At 36.1% G+C, this 9,721-nt stretch overlaps 1 pseudogene; it reads left to right on the top strand.

Moving 5' to 3' along the window:
• The first annotated feature begins 8,481 nt into the window (after positions 1-8,481).
• On the top strand, positions 8,482-8,573 carry LOC141519747 (U6 spliceosomal RNA; annotated as a pseudogene).
• The last annotated feature ends 1,148 nt before the right edge of the window (positions 8,574-9,721 follow it).

Below are 9,721 nucleotides of genomic sequence, written 5' to 3'. Positions count from 1 at the left end.
TTAAGTGGATGCTTTTATTTTCTATTTTGGTTCTCTGATTATAAAATGTCACAGTATTATTCCTTGATAATTTCTTGAAAGATGATGTCTAGGCTTTTTTATTTATTGTGACTTTCTCAGGGGGTGGCTAGGGGGGAGCAATAGATAGAGCACTGGCCCTGGAGTCAGGAGTACCTGAGTTCAAATCTGGTCTCAAAAACCTAGCTGTGTGGCCTTGGAGCCTTGCAAAAAAAAAAACTTAAAAAAATAAATTATCTCTTCTGGATCTGTTTTCCAAGACAGGAGGTTTTTCCAATGAAATATTTCATGCTGTTTTCTTTTCATCCTTAATTTTATTGTTTCTTGTTTCACTTAATGTGTTTCATGTTTATTTGTTCAATTCTAATTTTTAAAGAATTATTTTCTTCAGTTTTTGGAGCTCCTTTTCCACTTAGGCAATTTCACATTTTAAGGATCTTTTTTCTTTTCTCCAGTGAAATTATGTGCCTCTTTTTCTATTTGATCAATTCTTCTTTTCAAGGCATTCTTCTCCTCACTGCCTTTTTGGACCTCTTTAACCACCTGAGGGGCTTTTAAGACTGTTTTCAGAAATTACTTTCTTTAGTATTTTGTGTCTCTTTACAAGAAATTAACTCTTTTTTTCCTAACTTTCTTGTATCACTCTCATTTTCTTCCCAATTTTTCTCCTCTCTCTCTTATTTGATTTTCAAAATCCTTTTTGAGCTCTTCCATAACCTAAGATAAATTCATTTTTTTCCCTTGGAGGCTTAGAATGTTTAATCTTATACTTTGCTATCCACTTCTGAAAGTACATTTTGATCTTCCTTGTCACCATAGTAACATTTTAGGTTGTTTATTCACTTTTCTAGTGCATTTCTTGACTTTTAACTTTTGTTAAAGTAGAACTCTGCTCCCAGGGTGGGTGGCACACTGTCTCAAGCTTAAGGTGTTTTATGGAGCTGTTTTTAGAAGTACTTCTAGGGACCTGTAAGTTTTCAGTTTTACCAAGAAGGTATGATCTAAGGAGAAGTGTGTTAAATACTCTCCTGGCCTGTGCTCTGGTCTCTAAGTGACCACTCTCCTGGAATTTTCTTGAGTTTCTGTTCTATTAACATTACAAACTGTGGTGTGCTGACACTCTCCTTGGGACTACCAGCCAGAAATGCCATCCAGACCTGAGTAGGGGCAAAGCAAGAGGATACTAACCAGAGTGCTAGTAAGGAGATCCTTGAAATATCCTTTTGATCAGTTGTTCAACTATAGCTGCTGGCTACTTGAGTTCAGTTCTGCCTATGAGGAATCATTATTCAGACTCAGGAAAGCAAGAGTGGGAATAAAACAAAAATTTATTAAAAGAAGTTACAATGCATAGGAAGAGATAGGTAGATAGAAGGAGAGAGAGAGAGAGAGAGAGAGAGAGAGAGAGAGAGAGAGAGAGAGAGAGAGAGAGAGAGAGAACAGCCAAGCAGCATTGACTGTACCAACAAGTCAGAGAAGACTATGACCCTGAATAGGAGTCTAACCCAGCTTTTTATGTTTTGCCTCTCATCCAGAGGACAAAAGATGAACTCCCTTCCCCTTCTTGGATCTGAAATTAGTAGAAGGTGAAACCTAAGGAGATCAGGATACAAATTTTACATTAAACAATGAATCAATAGTAGTTGATTTACATCTCAAGAGTAGGTGATAGTCAATTTACATCTCCACCTAATTTCCACATTCACAATTCTCTTCATCTTTCCCCTGCATCACAACCTCATTACTGTCTGTAGGTTGAAAGTTCTGGAAGCAGCACTGTCATTGCTGATTCAGTGACTCCCAAGCCCTACTCCTGCTTTGCTGGGTTCTGGTCTGCACTGGTACAATCTGAAGAGGACTGTGCCCAAGTGTGACAGATCTTTCCTGCTGTCCTTCTAAGTTGTCTTTGGTTGATTGGAAAATTATTTCACTCTGGCCTTTTGTGTTTTCTGCTGCTTCAAGAATATATTTATGGAATTATTTAAAGGTTTTTGGAAGAATTTTAGGGAGAGTGCATGGAGGTCACTTTTTGTTCTCCTCCACCTTGACTTCACCACTATACTTCCATTTTAGAAAACAATTTTGCAAATAAAGTGATGCAAAAATAAAATGTTCATACTCTTTGATACAGAGATTCTACTACTAAGCTTATGTTCCTAGGAGGTAATTGATAAGGGGAAAAAAAACCCTTCATTTACATAAAAATATTTTAGCAGTATTCTTTGTATAGCAAAAAACAAAGGACAATTGGTGGCTAAACAAATTGTAGAGCCCGAATTTAATGGGCTAATGAGAAAAATCTTGCACTTGTTCATAAAGCAGTTGAATAAGAGATAGGAATTGTCCTAAACAATGGGACTACAAATGCAAGCAAAAGGAAAGACAATCCCTTCACTCAAAGAGTTTTAACTTCCAAAGAGGGATGACAATAACAGGGAGATGAAAATTGTGCAATTGGGAATGAAAAAGGATACAATGAGGAAGAACTTCAGGAGATGCAGATTGAGCCATATTTTAAATGAAACAATAAATATGATGGATGCAGACAAGTATGGAAAGAGTTACATGAACTGTTGCAGAATGAGGTAAGCAAAACTAAGAAAACAATGTATACAATGACTATAACAATGAAATTAGAAAATCAACATAACAAAATAAGAAAAATTGAATGTTATAAAATTGCATAGAACAACATGGCCTCAAAGAAGAGATATGAGAAGACAAAGCAAGTCAAAAGCATTAAGTGACTACTATGGGACAGTCACAATGCTAAACATTAGGAGTATAAACAGAGCATCCCCTTGGGGAGATGACCTTTTAATTGGGAGACTGTGCAAACAACTACATACATGTGAATAAACTATATATAGAATATTACAGGGACAGGCAGGAGGGTTCAGAAGAGCTTCTTGAAGAAGGTGGGATTTTAGCAAGAAAGTAAAGAAATCTAGGTGAAAGAGGATAGGAAGGATAGAAGGATGATAATTCTGGGGGGGACACTCAATGATATCAGAAAATGACTAGTATCACTAGATAGGATAATAAATGGTGGGAAATAGAGTTTATAAAGATTGCAAAGATAGAAAGAATCCAGGTTTTTATAAAGTGTTTTAAAAGCTAAGCAGAGGATTTTATATTTGAACTATTGGGGTTTATTCAATAAAAGGATAACAATAATATTTGTGATTTAGGAACCTCAAAAGGAAGAGCTATTGGAAAACTGTTCTCCTTTCTTTTGTAAAAGTAGGAGAGACTTCCACAGGTATAGAACTCTCATTTTTTTTAGACTTTTTCAGGATACCGATCAATTTGGCTGATTTTTTAGTTCCTCCTTTTTCATTAAAAATATTAATTATATGGAATGACTGAGGAAAAGATACTAGTAAAAATTTGGCAAAAGAAACTAATCAAATTTTTAAAAACAAAATAGGATTTTTTAAAAGTACTAGAGGAAATTAAGGTGATATAAAGGAAAGATATCAATAATTTTATAACTATGTAAACAAAAGAACTTAAATGAATAAATATTACCATTTTAATAAAATAACTGGGTCAATGTTATTAAATTAGAGATATTGAACAAATGTTCTCTGTGATGTTATTCTGATAAGATGATTTGTTATTTATTAGTTCATAAATTATAATGAACTTCTGATGATGTCTGTCCTTCATTCTCAAAAAAGACCATGACATCAGAGAGGTGATGCCATGACAAGCACATGAATTAGATTTGAGTGATGGGGTACTATGCTTATTCACTAGTCTCATTTCCTTCTCTAGAGGCACCTGGATCCAGATATGACTCTCAAAGACTGGATATGAGTCAATCAGGGTTAAGTGACCTGGCCAAGATCACACAGCTAATAAGTGTCAAGTAGGTAAGGCTGGATTTGAACTCCTATCTCCCTGACTCCTATCCACTGTGCCACCCAGATGCCCTTTCTGATGAGCTTCTAGATTACAATTCTAGGCACTTGATCCTCTGTCTCACTCCTTAGTGAGAATAAAATTTCCATTTCCTACAATGACATTCTATTTTGAGCCTATATGTCTTTGAATACAAATCTTTATTCCTGGTCAATTGAGGCTCAATAACATCTTTTGTGAAAAAAATATTTTCCAGGAGAAATTAATCCTATAGAAATAATTTCGCAGTTAGCACTATAGGCTTCTTCTAATTTGTCACCATATATGTATATTCATATTTCATTGTCCTTTGAGTTTCAAGGCATATATTTGCTCATCAATATGGGTCCTCCTGTTCTAGTGTTGTTATGTCTGAACAACTGTGAACAATAGTTTGGTTTGTGATGGTGCTCCATTAAATTTTTGTAATTTTGAAATATCTTTAAGGATATTTAAGGTTTGTATTTGTGGTATTTCTCTCATCTGACATTTCTACAAAATTTCCTCTCAAAAAGCAACATCCATAATCCATGAGGACAGTTCATCTATAATTTCTAATAACAATGATTAGCTCTTTCATCATTATTGTCATCTGCAGGGATATCATTATTATTGTGTAAATTGCCCCCTTCAGACTTAAGCAAGTCTGCAGATCATAAGACACAAAGACAGACAATATTTATACAGTCCCTGTCCTCAAGAAACTTAAACACAACTGGAGAGATACAATGGAGATATAATAAATATAAAGTATTTATTATCAAATAATACAAGTGAATTTTAAAGAGAAGAAAGGTAATAATTGGAGGTAACAAAAAAGACATAATGTAGAGGCAGCATTGAGGTTGCACTTGGAAGGAGAAAAGGGGATTCATTGCAGATAAGGAAGACCACTTAAAAAAAGGCACAGGATAAAGGAGTTGGGATACTATGTCTGCACCAGCTTGACTAGGATAAAGAAGATAAAATTGGATAGGATCTTAGGCTTAGAATTGGAAGGCACCTAAAAGACCAAAAGAAGTCTAAAAGAAGAGAACCTGAGGTCAAGAGAGGTAAAGGGACTTGGTTAGGGGAGTAATAGAAATTAAACTAGAAAGGGAAGCAAGGGCCAGAAACCCACTTTCCAGTTATTTTGTGACTAGAATTCATAGGATTACAAAGCCTTACTTAAGGTATAACCATAAATGCAAACCACAAAAATGAATTCCCTTAGCAAGACTGATAGTATATTCAAAGAGCATGATTCTTAGATGAGGCAGATATTCCCATTCATAATAATGAGTAAGCACTTTTAGTCTACTGGGGGGGGGCGGTAATTTTATTTGCTTTTAGTTTAATAATTGTTTTTGCAATTCATGGACACAGAAGACTCCTTGACTCTTGAAAAGCCAATTGGTACAGCAGACAGAGTGCTAGATTTGGAATCAGTATGACCTGATTTCACATACTGTTTCCTGGCTGTAGGACCCTGGACAGTTAAATTCTTTCTGTCTCAGATTCCTCATCTGTAAAATGGATGTAATAATACTACAGAGTTATTGGGAGGTTCAAATGAAAGATTATTGTAAAGGACTTGGCAAACTTCAAAGCATTATATATGTGTATATATATATGTATATATATATATATATATATATACATATATAGTCACTACCATATGTTAAAACTCTCCACTTATTCAAACCTCCCCCTCCCTTCTTTATCTCCCCACACCAACTTGACTTGCTTGTTTCACATTATGGAAGTATGAAAGGATATTTACTTTAAAATAAGACAATATATTTAGCAGCAAATAAAGATTGATAAGGATAGCTAGGTAGTACCGTGGATAGAGTAAAAGACCTGAAGTCTCTAATGTTCATTTTTGGATTCAAACCTCACCTCAGACAGGTACTGACTGTGTTGCCCTGGGAAAATCATTTAACAATTGTGTGCCTCAGTTTCCTCATTTATAAAATGAAATGGAAAAGGAAATTTCAAGCAAAGTCAAAATGGAGTCCCCAAAAGTGCTAAAATAACCATAAATGATTGACAGTAAACATACTACCCATTTCCCAATCTATAAACCCCCACACTGAGAAACAGCATAGCTTATTGGAAAGAGAGTAGACTCTGCCATTGGAAAGATCTAGATTCAAATCCTGCTTCTGACAGACACTGGTTTTGTGATCCTGGGTAAGTCCTTTCATTTTTCAAAGTGACACACAATTCATTAAGACTTTGATTTGCAGAGCAAATGATGATCTGAATTGGTCACTCCTCCACTTGATCCCTTTTCAAATAACTAAGGAAAATATTTCCCCAAATTTTCCCAAATTTCTCAGAAAGTTTCCCCCTACACATTCACCCAACTATTGGCCAACCCTACTAGGTTCACTGAACATTTTAATGCTCATTTACTCCAAATTCACAACTTAGATGCCCAGGAAAAAGTAAAGGACTTAGCAGTGTAACCAGTGTCAGAAGGCTTTTTGACTTTTGGCATCAGATATGTGAACCATTGAAGCCCCATCAAGTCTCCCAACTTGAACTGGAAATCATAACTGAGAGAAGGAGGTAGAGAAGGGAGAAAGAGCTCTGAAAGCCCAGATACTCATTTTGATGTTTAACTTCTGAAATGCACAACTACCTCAAAACAGAAAAAACAATTCCTTTGTATTCTACAGGTTTGCACCAACAGGGTGGAGAGAACATGTCTGAGATGCACGGCAGCTTCCTGTGTGTAAAGGTCCACTGTTTCCTTCTTATTTCCTTCTTTCTCTGAAACTATCCTGCATTCTTTTTTCTAGAAAGGGTTCATGCCCAGAGCCTTCCATGAGATACGATATAATTACTTCCTTTCATCCCAGTCAGAGTCTGCACTGGTGGAGCTTCATCTCCTATGTTCAGCTCAGATATGGAGAAAATGAAGTTCCTAGGAAGCACATATCATGCTTGGCCACACACAGTGTTCTTTCCTTCTTTTTTTTTAGGATTTTTTGCAAGGCAATGGGGTTAAGTGGCTTGCCCAAGGTCACACAACTAGGTAATTATTAAATATCTGAGGCCAGATTTGAACTCAGGTACTCCTGACTCCAGGACTGGTGCTCTATCCACTGTGCGACCTAGCCGCCCCAACAGTGTTCTTTCTTTTCAAAACTTTAGCCTTATGCCCAATCACCTGGGAGTAGTCCAGAGATGCTGCAAGTCACCATGTCAAATGCCCAAAGCATTATGAAAATCCATTAGGAATGTGAAATCTCCTCCTTTACTGTATTCATTTATCCCACCTTACTTTGGATAAGCAAAGAAGGATTTCTCCTGCTCTGCCATATAATAAGACAAAAACAAAAGGGCTTCTAGCTGAAGACTATTTAACAAAACTCCAAAATGGTGTGAATTTGCAAATGAAGTATTTTTTTTAATATTTTAGGGGGTTTTCTTGCAAGGCAAATGGGGTTAAATGTCTTGCTCAAGGCCACACAGCTAGGTAATTATTAAGTGTCTGAGGCCACATTTGAACTCAGGTACTCCTGACTCCAGGGCCGGTGCTCTTTTCCACTGCACCACCTAGCCACCCCTTTTTTTTTAATTTTTAAGAAGACATTTCTTATAAATCCATATAGGTCTCTGCAATCAGTAGGCACCTTTCCTGCATACTGGATTGAATGAAATGTTTGAAGCCAAGAAGTGTGGTTCAGATTAGACTTGTGCAAATACATGATTTCAATTGTTGTCTTTGCCAATAGGAAGGTATAGTGGAGAATTTTGGCATATTTCACCAGCAGACTCATTCCAGCAGTGCCAACACCCTTCAACCTAAAATCATAAAGGCATTTGTTGATATAGTAAATCTCAAAAGTATGTCCTGGCAGAATGGTGTACTTAAAAGGACAAAGGAAAAAGGATATTGAAAGTTTGTCTCTATGCTAACAGTGTATCTTAAGTCCAATTCTTGGACTAAGAGAGCTAAAGTAACTTGCCAAGAGAATTAATATGAAATTGGACTAGAAAGGTAGAGAAGAGCCAACTTGTTGCAAATGGTATATTCAACCAATCTTCAATGACTTCCCAGTCTAGGCCATGCTTCACACAGCTAACAGTATTTTTTTTCAGACCCTCAGGTTTAATCATGTCACTCTCTAAATTAACTCAAGAGGCTTCACATTACCTGTAGGATGAAATATAAACTCCTCCATTTCAAATTTAAAGTTTTTCATGATCTAGTATTTTGTTACTTACCCCAATTTTTATCCATTTCTTTCTTTAAGACAGTCAATATCCAATCGTGTTACCTTACATATCATTCTAATCATATGGCATGCCATCTGCCATTTCCTTACTTTTTCCATACAATAATCTGAGCCTTGAATGACCTCCCTGCTTTCTTAACTCTTATAAGACTTGGTTTACTTTGAAATTCCATTTAAGCATTACCTCCTATGTGAGCCCTTTTCCAATTCTCTGTAATTGCTAGTACCTTCTATTCCAAAACTATCTCATATTAATTTTAAAAAATACTATAGAGGCAGTTAGATAGTCCAATGGACAGAGCACTTGGTCTAAAGTAACAAAGATTTGAGTTCCAATTCAACCTCAGACACTAGAGAAGATTAACATGGCCCCTGCTCAAGGATGGCATACAAATTCATGAAAAATCAGCAAAGTTCAGTGGCAATACATAGAATCTGCTTCAGTCATTTTTGTGACAGTAAAAACAAATTGTCCTAATTTGCCCATTCCATTAATGTAAATCTTCATGTGCTTGGGGTAGACATCCTCCTAACTCATCAATAGGTTTGAGATCCATCTGCTGAGACAGTTTTACTGTGGCTGCTATATATTCTACAACTTCTTGGTGCCACAGGTGAGAGTTAGATGACTGACTGGTCACCATAGGTGGATGAGCACCCCTGAAAACAGCTCAATAATCCTACATACCAGAGCCATTAGTTCTCCTTTATACCCCATAAACCCATAGTAGAGCATAATAGACACCTGAAAATCTGTATTACCTTCCTTCCGATATAATCAAAAGTCTAAAAATATCAAGGAAATTGTAGATCTAGTTTCTATCCTGTCTTTAAAAAACTTTATACTCCTTCGCAAATACCCCTGTCTTCTTCAACAAGTGAGTGCTTACAAGAAAAAAACCCAATTTTTCTTTGGTTTTCCCAGAATTTAGTACAGTTACTGCTTCTTTTTTTCTTTCTTTTCTTCTTCTTCTTCTTCTTCTTCTTCTTCTTCTTCTTCTTCTTCTTCTTCTTCTTCTTCTTGCTTCTTCTTCTTCTTCTCCCTTCTCCTTTCTACCTCTTCCTCCTTCTCCTCCTTCTTCTTGTTCTGGTGCAATCAATCAGCAAACATTTATTAATCACTGACCATCACTGATATTATCCCTGGATATACAGAGAAAAATGAAAAGTTTAGTCCTTGCCCTCAAGGAGCTTACAGAATATTATAGGTGAATCATTAAATATAAATGAGATATGTTACAGAATGGGCTGAAGATAATCTTAAGATGGGAAGTCACCAGCAGGTGAGAAAGATTGCCTGCAGAATGAGGATTTTCAGATGAGTTTTGAAGGAAATGTAATCAATCAAACTTTTCCCAGCAGTTCTTCTCCAAATAGTTTAGGTTATTAGTTCTTAGGTTCTTATCACTTCCCAGCAGTTTTCCTAGTAGCTTAGGTAATTACTTGTCATTGTTATTATGTTTTCTTATTATTGAGTTTGATTGTGAATCCTTCTCATGTAGCCTCTTTCATTAATCTTACTCTTCTTTTTTTTCTTCTCCAGTCCCAAAGAGTAGGATTGATTA

The sequence above is a fragment of the Macrotis lagotis genome, chromosome 3, assembly GCF_037893015.1.
Source record: "Macrotis lagotis isolate mMagLag1 chromosome 3, bilby.v1.9.chrom.fasta, whole genome shotgun sequence".
NCBI classification, from domain to species: Eukaryota; Metazoa; Chordata; class Mammalia; order Peramelemorphia; family Peramelidae; genus Macrotis; species Macrotis lagotis.
This window is presented reverse-complemented; position numbering and strand designations above follow the sequence as displayed.